Source organism: Pseudorasbora parva, chromosome 6, assembly GCF_024679245.1.
Source record: "Pseudorasbora parva isolate DD20220531a chromosome 6, ASM2467924v1, whole genome shotgun sequence".
NCBI lineage: Eukaryota > Metazoa > Chordata > Actinopteri > Cypriniformes > Gobionidae > Pseudorasbora > Pseudorasbora parva.
In genome coordinates this window covers 47,317,646-47,330,689 of record NC_090177.1, presented here as the reverse complement: position 1 = coordinate 47,330,689, position 13,044 = coordinate 47,317,646, and the positions used below count along the sequence as shown (strand labels likewise).

The 13,044-nt window shown below is 44.2% G+C and overlaps 25 non-coding genes across 25 annotated transcripts; all 25 read right to left on the bottom strand.

Annotated features, from left to right (window-relative positions):
- Positions 1-343: 343 nt before the first annotated feature.
- trnal-caa (transfer RNA leucine (anticodon CAA)) lies at positions 344-425 on the bottom strand. Its single transcript has one exon. It is a non-coding gene; the product is annotated as a tRNA-Leu (tRNA).
- A 364-nt stretch (positions 426-789) lies between these two features.
- trnas-uga (transfer RNA serine (anticodon UGA)) lies at positions 790-871 on the bottom strand. The gene has a single exon. It is a non-coding gene; the product is annotated as a tRNA-Ser (tRNA).
- A 436-nt stretch (positions 872-1,307) lies between these two features.
- trnas-uga (transfer RNA serine (anticodon UGA)) lies at positions 1,308-1,389 on the bottom strand. The gene has a single exon. It is a non-coding gene; the product is annotated as a tRNA-Ser (tRNA).
- A 1,069-nt stretch (positions 1,390-2,458) lies between these two features.
- Positions 2,459-2,540, bottom strand: trnal-caa (transfer RNA leucine (anticodon CAA)). The gene has a single exon. It is a non-coding gene; the product is annotated as a tRNA-Leu (tRNA).
- Positions 2,541-2,904: 364 nt separating this feature from the next.
- On the bottom strand, positions 2,905-2,986 carry trnas-uga (transfer RNA serine (anticodon UGA)). Its single transcript has one exon. It is a non-coding gene; the product is annotated as a tRNA-Ser (tRNA).
- A 436-nt stretch (positions 2,987-3,422) lies between these two features.
- Positions 3,423-3,504, bottom strand: trnas-uga (transfer RNA serine (anticodon UGA)). The gene has a single exon. It is a non-coding gene; the product is annotated as a tRNA-Ser (tRNA).
- Positions 3,505-3,681: 177 nt separating this feature from the next.
- trnas-cga (transfer RNA serine (anticodon CGA)) lies at positions 3,682-3,763 on the bottom strand. The gene has a single exon. It is a non-coding gene; the product is annotated as a tRNA-Ser (tRNA).
- Positions 3,764-4,127: 364 nt separating this feature from the next.
- On the bottom strand, positions 4,128-4,209 carry trnas-uga (transfer RNA serine (anticodon UGA)). The gene has a single exon. It is a non-coding gene; the product is annotated as a tRNA-Ser (tRNA).
- Positions 4,210-4,643: 434 nt separating this feature from the next.
- On the bottom strand, positions 4,644-4,725 carry trnas-cga (transfer RNA serine (anticodon CGA)). The gene has a single exon. It is a non-coding gene; the product is annotated as a tRNA-Ser (tRNA).
- A 177-nt stretch (positions 4,726-4,902) lies between these two features.
- trnas-cga (transfer RNA serine (anticodon CGA)) lies at positions 4,903-4,984 on the bottom strand. Its single transcript has one exon. It is a non-coding gene; the product is annotated as a tRNA-Ser (tRNA).
- Positions 4,985-5,348: 364 nt separating this feature from the next.
- On the bottom strand, positions 5,349-5,430 carry trnas-uga (transfer RNA serine (anticodon UGA)). Its single transcript has one exon. It is a non-coding gene; the product is annotated as a tRNA-Ser (tRNA).
- A 176-nt stretch (positions 5,431-5,606) lies between these two features.
- Positions 5,607-5,688, bottom strand: trnas-uga (transfer RNA serine (anticodon UGA)). Its single transcript has one exon. It is a non-coding gene; the product is annotated as a tRNA-Ser (tRNA).
- A 693-nt stretch (positions 5,689-6,381) lies between these two features.
- Positions 6,382-6,463, bottom strand: trnas-uga (transfer RNA serine (anticodon UGA)). Its single transcript has one exon. It is a non-coding gene; the product is annotated as a tRNA-Ser (tRNA).
- Positions 6,464-7,085: 622 nt separating this feature from the next.
- trnas-uga (transfer RNA serine (anticodon UGA)) lies at positions 7,086-7,167 on the bottom strand. Its single transcript has one exon. It is a non-coding gene; the product is annotated as a tRNA-Ser (tRNA).
- A 178-nt stretch (positions 7,168-7,345) lies between these two features.
- On the bottom strand, positions 7,346-7,427 carry trnas-uga (transfer RNA serine (anticodon UGA)). The gene has a single exon. It is a non-coding gene; the product is annotated as a tRNA-Ser (tRNA).
- Positions 7,428-7,862: 435 nt separating this feature from the next.
- On the bottom strand, positions 7,863-7,944 carry trnas-uga (transfer RNA serine (anticodon UGA)). The gene has a single exon. It is a non-coding gene; the product is annotated as a tRNA-Ser (tRNA).
- Positions 7,945-8,120: 176 nt separating this feature from the next.
- On the bottom strand, positions 8,121-8,202 carry trnas-uga (transfer RNA serine (anticodon UGA)). Its single transcript has one exon. It is a non-coding gene; the product is annotated as a tRNA-Ser (tRNA).
- Positions 8,203-9,393: 1,191 nt separating this feature from the next.
- Positions 9,394-9,475, bottom strand: trnas-uga (transfer RNA serine (anticodon UGA)). The gene has a single exon. It is a non-coding gene; the product is annotated as a tRNA-Ser (tRNA).
- Positions 9,476-9,651: 176 nt separating this feature from the next.
- Positions 9,652-9,733, bottom strand: trnas-uga (transfer RNA serine (anticodon UGA)). Its single transcript has one exon. It is a non-coding gene; the product is annotated as a tRNA-Ser (tRNA).
- Positions 9,734-9,909: 176 nt separating this feature from the next.
- On the bottom strand, positions 9,910-9,991 carry trnas-uga (transfer RNA serine (anticodon UGA)). The gene has a single exon. It is a non-coding gene; the product is annotated as a tRNA-Ser (tRNA).
- Positions 9,992-10,168: 177 nt separating this feature from the next.
- On the bottom strand, positions 10,169-10,250 carry trnas-cga (transfer RNA serine (anticodon CGA)). Its single transcript has one exon. It is a non-coding gene; the product is annotated as a tRNA-Ser (tRNA).
- Positions 10,251-10,614: 364 nt separating this feature from the next.
- Positions 10,615-10,696, bottom strand: trnas-uga (transfer RNA serine (anticodon UGA)). The gene has a single exon. It is a non-coding gene; the product is annotated as a tRNA-Ser (tRNA).
- Positions 10,697-10,872: 176 nt separating this feature from the next.
- trnas-cga (transfer RNA serine (anticodon CGA)) lies at positions 10,873-10,954 on the bottom strand. Its single transcript has one exon. It is a non-coding gene; the product is annotated as a tRNA-Ser (tRNA).
- Positions 10,955-11,318: 364 nt separating this feature from the next.
- Positions 11,319-11,400, bottom strand: trnas-uga (transfer RNA serine (anticodon UGA)). The gene has a single exon. It is a non-coding gene; the product is annotated as a tRNA-Ser (tRNA).
- Positions 11,401-11,576: 176 nt separating this feature from the next.
- Positions 11,577-11,658, bottom strand: trnas-uga (transfer RNA serine (anticodon UGA)). Its single transcript has one exon. It is a non-coding gene; the product is annotated as a tRNA-Ser (tRNA).
- Between the last annotated feature and the right edge of the window lie 1,386 nt (positions 11,659-13,044).

Here is a 13,044-nt window from a genome sequence, read left to right as displayed (position 1 = left end):
TGTGTGCTGAATCTGAAGTTAGAGATGAAAATGTGCTCAAACAAAGTTGCTTCAGGACCTAATGCTTGAAGCAAACAAAGCATCACATAATCGGCAGAGTTCGAACCTGCACGGGGAGACCCCAATGGATTTCAAGACCATCGCCTTAACCTCTCGGCCACGACTACCACATTTAGCAAGCAGCATGCTATTTTTTGGCTTGATGTGAAGGGTAGAGGTCACCAGGTACAAAGCATCCAGCTACAAAATTTAGATGTGTGCTGCATCTGAAGTTAGAGAAGACAATGAGCTCAAACAAAGCTCCTGAAAGAAAAAATGCTTGTAGCAAACAGACAAACCACCACGTAGTCGGCAGGGTTCGAACCTGCGCAGGGAAACCCCAATGGATTTTGAGTCCATCGCCTTAACCTCTCGGCCACGTCTACCCCATTTAGTGAGCAGCATGCTATTTTTTGGCTGGATGTGTAGGCTAGAGTTCACCAGGTACAATGCACCCAGCTATAAAATCTAGATGTGTGCTGCACCTGAAGATAGAGTAGACAGCAGGGTTTTAACCTGCGCAGGTAAAACCCAATGGATTTCAAGTCAATCACCTTAACCTCTTGGCCACAACAATGTGATTCAGAAAGTAGGATGCTATTTTCTAGACTGGATGTGAAGGGTACGGTACACCAGGAAAAATTAACCCAGCTGGAAAATCTAGATGTGTGCTGAATCTGAAGTTAGAGATGAAAATGTGCTCAAACAAAGTTGCTTCACGACCTAATGCTTGAAGCAAACAAAGCATCACGTAGTCGGCAGGGTTCGAACCAGCGCGGGGAGACCCCAATGGATTTCAAGTCCATCGCCTTAACCTCTCGGCCACGACTACCCCGTTTAGTGAGCAGCATGCTATTTTTTGGCTGAATGTGTAGGGTAGAGTACACCAGGTAGAAAGCATCCAGCTACAAAATCTGGATGTGTGCTGCACCTGAAGTTAGAGAAGACATTGAACTCAAACAAAGCTTTTCAAAGACACAATACTTGGAGGAAACAGACAAAGTATCACGTAGTCGGCAGGGTTCGAACCTGCGCGGGGAGACCCCAATGGATTTCAAGTCCATCGGCTTAACCTCTCGGCCATGACTACCACATTTGGTAAGCAGCATGCTATTTTTTTGGGCTGGATGTGTAGGGTAGAGTACACCAGGTACAAAGCATCCAGCTACAAAATTTAGATGTGTTCTGCATATGAAGTTAGAGAAGATAATGAGCTCAAACAAAGCACCTGAAAGAAGAAATGCTTGTAGCAAACAGACAAACCACCACGTAGTCGGCAGGGTTTGAACCTGCGCCGGGAAACCCAAATGGATTTCAAGTCCATCGCCTTAACCTCTCGGCCACGACTACCCCATTTATTGAGCAGCATGCTATTTTTTTGGCTGGATGTGTAGGCTAGAGTTCACCAGGTACAATGCACCCAGCTATAAAATCTAGATGTGTGCTGCACCTGAAGATAGAGTAGACAGCAGGGTTTTAACCTACGCAGGTAAAACCCATTGGATTTCAAGTCAATCACCTTAACCTCTTGGCCACAACAATGTGATTCAGAAAGTAGGATGCTATTTTCTAGACTGGATGTGAAGGGTACAGTACACCAGGAAAAATTAACCCAGCTGGAAAATCTAGATGTGTGCTGAATCTGAAGTTAGAGATGAAAAAGTGCTCAAACAAAGTTGCTTCACGACCTAATGCTTGAAGCAAACAAAGCATCACGTAGTCGGCAGGGTTCGAACCTGCATGGGGAGACCCCAGTGGATTTCAAGTTCATCGCCTTAACCTCTCGGCAACGACTACCCCATTGATTGAGCAGCATGCTATTTTTTGGCTGGATGTGTAGGCTAGAGTTCACCAGGTACTATGCACCCAGCTATAAAATCTAGATGTGTGCTGCACCTGAAGATAGAGTAGACAGCAGGGTTTTAACCTGCGCAGGTAAAACCCGATGGATTTTAAGTCAATCACCTTAACCTCTTGTCCACAACAATGTCATTCAGAAAGTAGGATGCTATTTTCTAGACTGGATGTGAAGGGTACAGTACACCAGGAAAAATTAACCCAGCTGGAAATTCTAGATGTGTGCTGAATCTGAAGTTAGAGATGAAAATGTGCTCAAACAAAGTTGCTTCAGGACCTAATGCTTGAAGCAAACAAAGCATCACATAATCGGCAGAGTTCGAACCTGCACGGGGAGACCCCAATGGATTTCAAGACCATCGCCTTAACCTCTCGGCCACGACTACCACATTTAGCAAGCAGCATGCTATTTTTTGGCTTGATGTGAAGGGTAGAGGTCACCAGGTACAAAGCATCCAGCTACAAAATTTAGATGTGTGCTGCATCTGAAGTTAGAGAAGACAATGAGCTCAAACAAAGCTCCTGAAAGAAAAAATGCTTGTAGCAAACAGACAAACCACCACGTAGTCGGCAGGGTTCGAACCTGCGCAGGGAAACCCCAATGGATTTTGAGTCCATCGCCTTAACCTCTCGGCCACGTCTACCCCATTTAGTGAGCAGCATGCTATTTTTTGGCTGGATGTGTAGGCTAGAGTTCACCAGGTACAATGCACCCAGCTATAAAATCTAGATGTGTGCTGCACCTGAAGATAGAGTAGACAGCAGGGTTTTAACCTGCGCAGGTAAAACCCAATGGATTTCAAGTCAATCACCTTAACCTCTTGGCCACAACAATGTGATTCAGAAAGTAGGATGCTATTTTCTAGACTGGATGTGAAGGGTACGGTACACCAGGAAAAATTAACCCAGCTGGAAAATCTAGATGTGTGCTGAATCTGAAGTTAGAGATGAAAATGTGCTCAAACAAAGTTGCTTCACGACCTAATGCTTGAAGCAAACAAAGCATCACGTAGTCGGCAGGGTTCGAACCAGCGCGGGGAGACCCCAATGGATTTCAAGTCCATCGCCTTAACCTCTCGGCCACGACTACCCCGTTTAGTGAGCAGCATGCTATTTTTTGGCTGAATGTGTAGGGTAGAGTACACCAGGTAGAAAGCATCCAGCTACAAAATCTGGATGTGTGCTGCACCTGAAGTTAGAGAAGACATTGAACTCAAACAAAGCTTTTCAAAGACACAATACTTGGAGGAAACAGACAAAGTATCACGTAGTCGGCAGGGTTCGAACCTGCGCGGGGAGACCCCAATGGATTTCAAGTCCATCGGCTTAACCTCTCGGCCATGACTACCACATTTGGTAAGCAGCATGCTATTTTTTTGGGCTGGATGTGTAGGGTAGAGTACACCAGGTACAAAGCATCCAGCTACAAAATTTAGATGTGTTCTGCATATGAAGTTAGAGAAGATAATGAGCTCAAACAAAGCACCTGAAAGAAAAAATGCTTGTAGCAAACAGACAAACCACCACGTAGTCGGCAGGGTTTGAACCTGCGCCGGGAAACCCAAATGGATTTCAAGTCCATCGCCTTAACCTCTCGGCCACGACTACCCCATTTATTGAGCAGCATGCTATTTTTTTGGCTGGATGTAAAGGGTAGATTACACCAGGTAGAATGGACCCGGCTACAAAATTTAGATGTGTGCTGCATCTGAAGTTAGAGAAGACAATGAGCTCAAACAAAGCTCCTGAAAGAAAAAATGCATGTAGCAAACAGACAAACCACCACGTAGTCGGCAGGGTTCGAACCTGCGCGGGGAAACCCCAATGGATTTCGAGTCCATCGCCTTAACCTCTCAGCCACGACTACCCCATTTAGTGAGCAGAATGCTATTTTTTGGCTGGATGTGTAGGCTAGAGTTCACCAGGTACAATGCACCCAGCTATAAAATCTAGATGTGTGCTGCACCTGAAGATAGAGTAGACAGCAGGGTTTTAACCTGCGCAGGTAAAACCCAATGGATTTCAAGTCAATCGCCTTAACCTCTTGGCCACAACAATGTCATTCAGAAAGTAGGATGCTATTTTCTAGACTGGATGTGAAGGGTACAGTACACCAGGAAAAATTAACCCAGCTGGAAATTCTAGATGTGTGCTGAATCTGAAGTTAGAGATGAAAAAGTGCTCAAACAAAGTTGCTTCACGACCTAATGCTTGAAGCAAACAAAGCATCACGTAGTCGGCAGGGTTCGAACCTGCGTGGGGAGACCCCAATGGATTTCAAGTCCATCGCCTTAACCTCTCGGCCACGACTACCCCGTTTAGTGAGCAGCATGCTATTTTTTGGCTGAATGTGTAGGGTAGAGTACACCAGGTAGAATGCATCCAGCTACAAAATCTGGATGTGTGCTGCACCTGAAGTTAGAGAAGACATTGAACTCAAACAAAGCTTTTCAAAGCCACAATACTTGGAGGAAACAGACAAAGCATCACGTAGTCGGCTGGGTTCGAACTTGCGCGGGGAGACCCCAATGGATTTCAAGTCCATTGCCTTAACCTCTCGGCCACGACTACTAAATTTGGTAAGCAGCATGCTATTTTTTGGCTGGATGTGTAGGGTAGAGTACACCAGGTACAAAGCATCCAGCTACAAAATTTAGATGTGTTCTGCATATGAAGTTAGAGAAGATAATGAGCTCAAACAAAGCACCTGAAAGAAAAAATGCATTTAGCAAACAGACAAACCACCACGTAGTCGGCAGGGTTCGAACCTGCGTGGGGAAACCCCAATGGATTTCGAGTCCATCGCCTTAACCTCTCGGCCACGACTACCCCATTTATTGAGCAGCATGCTATTTTTTTGGCTGGATGTAAAGGGTAGATTACACCAGGTAGAATGGACCCGGCTACAAAATTTAGATGTGTGCTGCATCTGAAGTTAGAGAAGACAATGAGCTCAAACAAAGCTCCTGAAAGAAAAAATGCATGTAGCAAACAGACAAACCACCACGTAGTCCGCAGGGTTCGAACCTGCGCGGGGAAACCCCAATGGATTTCGAGTCCATCGCCTTAACCTCTCGGCCACGACTACCCCATTTAGTGAGCAGCATGCTATTTTTTGGCTGGATGTGTAGGCTAGAGTTCACCAGGTACAATGCACCCAGCTATAAAATCTAGATGTGTGCTGCACCTGAAGATAGAGTAGACAGCAGGGTTTTATCCTGCGCAGGTAAAACCCAATGGATTTCAAGTCAATCACCTTAACCTCTTGGCCACAACAATGTCATTCAGAAAGTAGGATGCTATTTTCTAGACTGGATGTGAACGGTACAGTACACCAGGAAAAATTAACCCAGCTGGAAAATCTAGATGTGTGCTGAATCTGAAGTTAGAGATGAAAATGTGCTCAAACAAAGTTGCTTCACGACCTTATGCTTGAAGCAAACAAAGCATCACGTAGTCGGCAGGGTTCGAACCTGCGCGGGGAGACCCCAATGGATTTCAAGTCCATCGCCTTAACCTCTCGGCCACGACTACCCCGTTTAGTGAGCAGCATGCTATTTTTTGGCTGAATGTGTAGGGTAGAGTACACCAGGTAGAATGCATCCAGCTACAAAATCTGGATGTGTGCTGCACCTGAAGTTAGAGAAGACATTAAACTCAAACAAAGCTTCTCAGAGACACAATACTTGGAGGAAACAGACAAAGTATCACGTAGTCGGCAGGGTTCGAACCTGCGCGGGGAGACCCCAATGGATTTCAAGTCCATCGCCTTAACATCTCGGCCACGACTACCACATTTGGTAAGCAGCATGCTATTTTTTGGCTGGATGTGTAGGGTAGCGTTCACCAGGTACAAAGCATCCAGCTACAAAATTTAGATGTGTCCTGCATATGAAGTTAGAGAAGATAATGAGCTCAAACAAAGCACCTGAAAGAAAAAATGCTTGTAGCAAACAGACAAACCACCACGTAGTCGGCAGGGTTTGAACCTGCGCGGGAAAACCCCAATGGATTTCAAGTCCATCGCCTTAACTTCTCGGCCACGACTACCCCATTTATTGAGCAGCATGCTATTATTTTGGCTGGATGTAAAGGGTAGATTACACCAGGTAGAATGGACCCGGCTACAAAATTTAGATGTGTGCTGCATCTGAAGTTAGAGAAGACAATGAGCTCAAACAAAGCTCCTGAAAGAAAAAATGCATGTAGCAAACAGACAAAACACCACGTAGTCGGCAGGGTTCAAACCTGCGCGGGTAAACCCCAATGGATTTCAAGTACATCGCCTTAACCTCTCGGCCACGACTACCCCGTTTAGTGAGCAGCATGCTATTTTTTGGCTGGATGTGTAGGGTAGAGTACACCAGGTAGAATGCTTCCAGCTACAAAATCTGGATGTGTGCTGCACCTGAAGTTAGAGAAGACATTGAACTCAAACAAAGCTCCTCAAAGACACAATGCTTGGAGGAAACAGACAAAGTATCACGTAGTCGGCAGGGTTCGAACCTGCGCGGGGAGACCCCAATGGATTTCAAGTCCATCGCCTTACCCTCTCGGCCACAACTACCCCATTTAGCAAGCAGCATGCTATTTTTTGGCTTGATGTGAAGGGTAGAGGTCACCAGGTACAAAGCATCCAGCTACAAAATTTAGATGTGTGCTGCATCTGAAGTTAGAGAAGACAATGAGCTCAAACAAAGCTCCTGAAAGAAAAAATGCTTGTAGCAAACAGACAAACCACCACGTAGTCGGCAGGGTTCGAACCGGCGCAGGGAAACCCCAATGGATTTCGAGTCCATCGGCTTAACCTCTCGGCCACGTCTACCCCATTTAGTGAGCAGCATGCTATTTTTTGGCTGGATGTGTAGGCTAGAGTTCACCAGGTACAATGCACCCAGCTATAAAATCTAGATGTGTGCTGCACCTGAAGATAGAGTAGACAGCAGGGTTTTAACCTACGCAGGTAAAACCCATTGGATTTCAAGTCAATCACCTTAACCTCTTGGCCACAACAATGTGATTCAGAAAGTAGGATGCTATTTTCTAGACTGGATGTGAAGGGTACAGTACACCAGGAAAAATTAACCCAGCTGGAAAATCTAGATGTGTGCTGAATCTAAAGTTAGAGATGAAAAAGTGCTCAAACAAAGTTGCTTCACGACCTTATGCTTGAAGCAAACAAAGCATCACGTAGTCGGCAGGGTTCGAACCTGCGCGGGGAGACCCCAATGGATTTCAAGTCCATCGCCTTAACCTCTCGGCCACGACTACCCCATTTAGTGAGCAGCATGCTATTTTTTGGCTGAATGTGTAGGGTAGAGTACACCAGGTAGAATGCATCCAGCTACAAAATCTGGATGTGTGCTGCACCTGAAGTTAGAGAAGACATTAAACTCAAACAAAGCTTCTCAGAGACACAATACTTGGAGGAAAGTATCACAAAGTATCACGTAGTCGGCAGGGTTCGAACCTGCGCGGGGAGACCCCAATGGATTTCAAGTCCATCGCCTTAACCTCTCGGCCACGACTACCACATTTGGTAAGCAGCATGCTATTTTTTGGCTGGATGTGTAGGGTAGCGTACACCAGGTACAAAGCATCCAGCTACAAAATTTAGATGTGTTCTGCATATGAAGTTAGAGAAGATAATGAGCTCAAACAAAGCACCTGAAAGAAAAAATGCTTGTAGCAAACAGACAAACCACCACGTAGTCGGCAGGGTTTGAACCTGCGCGGGAAAACCCCAATGGATTTCAAGTCCATCGCCTTAACTTCTCGGCCACGACTACCCCATTTATTGAGCAGCATGCTATTATTTTGGCTGGATGTAAAGGGTAGATTACACCAGGTAGAATGGACCCGGCTACAAAATTTAGATGTGTGCTGCATCTGAAGTTAGAGAAGACAATGAGCTCAAACAAAGCTCCTGAAAGAAAAAATGCATGTAGCAAACAGACAAACCACCACGTAGTCGGCAGGGTTCGAACCTGCGCGGGGAAACCCCAATGGATTTCAAGTCCATCGCCTTAGCCTCTCGGCCACGACTACCCCGTTTAGTGAGCAGCATGCTATTTTTTGGCTGGATGTGTAGGGTAGAGTACACCAGGTAGAATGCTTCCAGCTACAAAATCTGGATGTGTGCTGCACCTGAAGTTAGAGAAGACATTGAACTCAAACAAAGCTCCTCAAAGACACAATGCTTGGAGGAAACAGACAAAGTATCACATAGTCGGCAGGGTTCGAACCTGCGCGGGGAGACCCCAATGGATTTCAAGTCCATCGCCTTAACCTCTCGGCCACGACTACCCCATTTAGCAAGCAGCATGCTATTTTTTGGCTTGATGTGAAGGGTAGAGGTCACCAGGTACAAAGCATCCAGCTACAAAATTTAGATGTGTGCTGCATCTGAAGTTAGAGAAGACAATGAGCTCAAACAAAGCTCCTGAAAGAAAAAATGCTTGTAGCAAACAGACAAACCACCACGTAGTCGGCAGGGTTCGAACCGGCGCAGGGAAACCCCAATGGATTTCGAGTCCATCGGCTTAACCTCTCGGCCACGTCTACCCCATTTAGTGAGCAGCATGCTATTTTTTGGCTGGATGTGTAGGCTAGAGTTCACCAGGTACAATGCACCCAGCTATAAAATCTAGATGTGTGCTGCACCTGAAGATAGAGTAGACAGCAGGGTTTTAACCTACGCAGGTAAAACCCATTGGATTTCAAGTCAATCACCTTAACCTCTTGGCCACAACAATGTGATTTAGAAAGTAGGATGCTATTTTCTAGACTGGATGTGAAGGGTACAGTACACCAGGAAAAATTAACCCAGCTGGAAAATCTAGATGTGTGCTGAATCTGAAGTTAGAGATGAAAAAGTGCTCAAACAAAGTTGCTTCACGACCTAATGCTTGAAGCAAACAAAGCATCACGTAGTCGGCAGGGTTCGAACCTGCGTGGAGAGACCCCAATGGATTTCAAGTCCATCGCCTTAACCTCTCGGCCACGACTACCCGGTTAGTAAGCAGCATGCTATTTTTTGGCTGAATGTGTAGGGTAGAGTACACCAGGTAGAATGCATCCAGCTACAAGATCTGGATGTGTGCTGCACCTGAAGTTAGAGAAGACATTGAACTCAAACAAAGCTTCTCAAAGACACAATACTTGGAGGAAACAGACAAAGTATCACGTAGTCGGCAGTGTTCGAACCTGCGCGGGGAGACCAAAAATGGATTTCAAGTCTATCGCCTTAACCTCTCGGCCACGACTACCACATTTGGTAAGCAGCATGCTATTTTTTGGCTGGATGTGTAGGGTAGAGTACACCAGGTACAAAGCATCCAGCTACAAAATTTAGATGTGGATGTGAAGGGTACAGTACACCAGGAAAAATTAACCCAGCTGGAAATTCTAGATGTGTGCTGAATCTGAAGTTAGAGATGAAAATGTTCTCAAACAAAGTTGCTTCACGACCTAATGCCTGAAGCAAACAAAGCATCACGTAGTCGGCAGGGTTCGAATCTGCGCGGGGAGACCCCAATGGATTTCAAGTCCATCGCCTTAACCTCTCGGCCACGACTACCACATTCAATGAGCAGCATGCTATTTTTTGGCTGAATGTGTAGGGTAGAGTACACCAGGTAGAAAGCATCCAGCTACAAAATCTGGATGTGTGCTGCACCTGAAGTTAGAGAAGACATTGAACTCAAACAAAGCTTTTCAAAGACACAATACTTGGAGGAAACAGACAAAGTATCACGTAGTCGGCAGGGTTCGAACCTGCGCGGGGAGACCCCAATGGATTTCAAGTCCATCGGCTTAACCTCTCGGCCACGACTACCACATTTGGTAAGCAGCATGCTATTTTTTGGCTGGATGTGTAGGGTAGAGTACACCAGGTACAAAGCATCCAGCTACAAAATTTAGATGTGTTCTGCATATGAAGTTAGAGAAGATAATGAGCTCAAACAAAGCACCTGAAAGAAAAAATGCTTGTAGCAAACAGACAAACCACCACGTAGTCGGCAGGGTTTGAACCTGCGCCGGGAAACCCAAATGGATTTCAAGTCCATCGCCTTAACCTCTCGGCCACGACTACCCCATTTATTGAGCAGCATGCTATTTTTTTGGCTGGATGTAAAGGGTAGATTACACCAGGTAGAATGGACCCGGCTACAAAATTTAGATGTGTGCTGCATCTGAAGTTAGAGAAGACAATGAGCTCAAACAAAGCTCCTGAAAGAAAAAATGCATGTAGCAAACAGACAAACCACCACGTAGTCGGCAGGGTTCGAACCTGCGCGGGGAAACCCCAATGGATTTCGAGTCCATCGCCTTAACCTCTCGGCCACGACTACCCCATTTAGTGAGCAGCATGCTATTTTTTGGCTGGATGTGTAGGCTAGAGTTCACCAGGTACAATGCACCCAGCTATAAAATCTAGATGTGTGCTGCACCTGAAGATAGAGTAGACAGCAGGGTTTTAACCTGCGCAGGTAAAACCCAATGGATTTCAAGTCAATCGCCTTAACCTCTTGGCCACAACAATGTCATTCAGAAAGTAGGATGCTATTTTCTAGACTGGATGTGAAGGGTACAGTACACCAGGAAAAATTAACCCAGCTGGAAATTCTAGATGTGTGCTGAATCTGAAGTTAGAGATGAAAATGTGCTTAAAAAGAGTTGCTTCACGACCTAACGCTTGAAGCAAACAAAGCATCACGTAGTCGGCAGGGTTCGAACCTGCGCGGGGAGAGCCCAATGGATTTCAAGTCCATCGCCTTAACCTCTCGGCCACGACTACCACATTCAGCGAGCAGCATGCTATTTTTTGGCTTGATGTGAAGGGTAGAGGTCACCAGGTACAAAGCATCCAGCTACAAAATTTAGATGTGTGCTGCATCTGAAGTTAGAGAAAACAATGAGCTCAAACAAAGCTCCTGAAAGAAAAAATGCTTGTAGCAAACAGACAAACCACCACGTAGTCGGCAGGGTTCGAACCTGCGCAGGGAAACCTCAATGGATTTCGAGTCCATCGCCTTAACCTCTCGGCCACGTCTACCCCATTTAGTGAGCAGCATGCTATTTTTTGGCTGGATGTGTAGGCTAGAGTTCACCAGGTACAATGCACCCAGCTATAAAATCTAGATGTGTGCTGCACCTGAAGATAGAGTAGACAGCAGGATTTTAACCTGCGCAGGTAAAACCCAATGGATTTCAAGTCAATCACCTTAACCTCTTGGCCACAACAATGTCATTCAGAAAGTAGGATGCTATTTTCTAGACTGGATGTGAAGGGTACAGTACACCAGGAAAAATTAACCCAGCTGGAAATTCTAGATGTGTGCTGAATCTGAAGTTAGAGATGAAAATGTGCTTAAACAAAGTTGCTTCACGACCTAACGCTTGAAGCAAACAAAGCATCACGTAGTCGGCAGGGTTCGAACCTGCGCGGGGAGACCCCAATGGATTTCAAGTCCATCGCCTTAACCTCTCGGCCACGACTACCACTTTAGGTAAGCAGCATGCTATTTTTTGGCTGGATGTGTAGGGTAGAGTACACCAGGTACAAAGCATCCAGCTACAAAATTTAGATGTGTTCTGCATATGAAGTTAGAGAAGATAATGAGCTCAAACAAAGCACCTGAAAGAAAAAATGCTTGTAGCAAACAGACAAACCACAACATAGTCGGCAGGGTTTGAACCTGCGCGGGGAAACCCCAATGGATTTCAAGTCCATCGCCTTAACCTCTCGGCCACGACTACCCCATTGATTGAGCAGCATGCTATTTTTTGGCTGGATGTGTAGGCTAGAGTTCACCAGGTACTATGCAACCAGCTATAAAATCTAGATGTGTGCTGCACCTGAAGATAGAGTAGACAGCAGGGTTTTAACCTGCGCAGGTAAAACCCAATGGATTTCAAGTCAATCACCTTAACCTCTTGTCCACAACAATGTCATTCAGAAAGTAGGATGCTATTTTCTAGACTGGATGTGAAGGGTACAGTACACCAGGAAAAATTAACCCAGCTGGAAATTCTAGATGTGTGCTGAATCTGAAGTTAGAGATGAAAATGTGCTCAAACAAAGTTGCTTCAGGACCTAATCCCTTACGCAACAAAAATATATTTCTCAATATATTAGTTGACAATATATTTCATGTGTCTCCATATATTGTGAAATTTACATAGTAATATATCATATGATATATTATATAATAATATATTATATATGCAAGTCATATATTGCAATATATGGGACAATACTGCAATTATTGCCGTTTTCATATATTGAATAAATACATATCATTATACTATTCAATATATTGCTATGTATATTGAAATATATCCTACAATATATGAAATTATATATTGGAAGTCATTGTATATATATGTAAATATATATGTAAAATTATATCAGATAATATACCTCAATGTACTGGATAATATAATCAGATTTATATGGGAACATATGTCTTAAATATATTGATTTATATTACATAGTATATAATTATCATATATTTTGTATACATGGTAAATATGAAATAATCTAATGTACACTGTCTGTCATATATTTTAAAATATAACAGATTAAATATAATATAGAAATTAGGGCCACGACTCGATTAAAAAAATTAATCTAATTAATTAGAGGCTTTGTAATTAATTAATCGCATTTTAATTGCATATAAATATTTGACCTGAGAACAATGAGAAGTAATTTTTCACATGTATTTTTAGTATACCATTGAATAATGACTGAATACATAAGCTTAATCAACAAAATATTGTTTATTTATTTCAGTCCAGCAGACCAGTGCATGTTTGCCAGTTTAGCAAAAGCATTTTTGTGATATTTGAGGCTCGATGTGCTGCGGTGATACGCAAATTCCTTGTTGTATAGCTTGCACACAACCATGCTCTTGACGACGCTTCCATTCTTTCGTTTTTTAAAACAAAATTTCCCATCCACGGGGCCAAGCAAAGCGGTATCATCAGCTTCTTCGTTCCATAGCTTCGTTCATGTTCACAGGGTTCGTTGTTGTCGTGACTCCGGAGCGCTAGTTGGTGTTCCAGTATAATTGGTCCGTCGAAACTCATTCATTGAAAAACGTTCCGCGGTGCAAAAATAAGTTTGGTAAAAAATTTTTT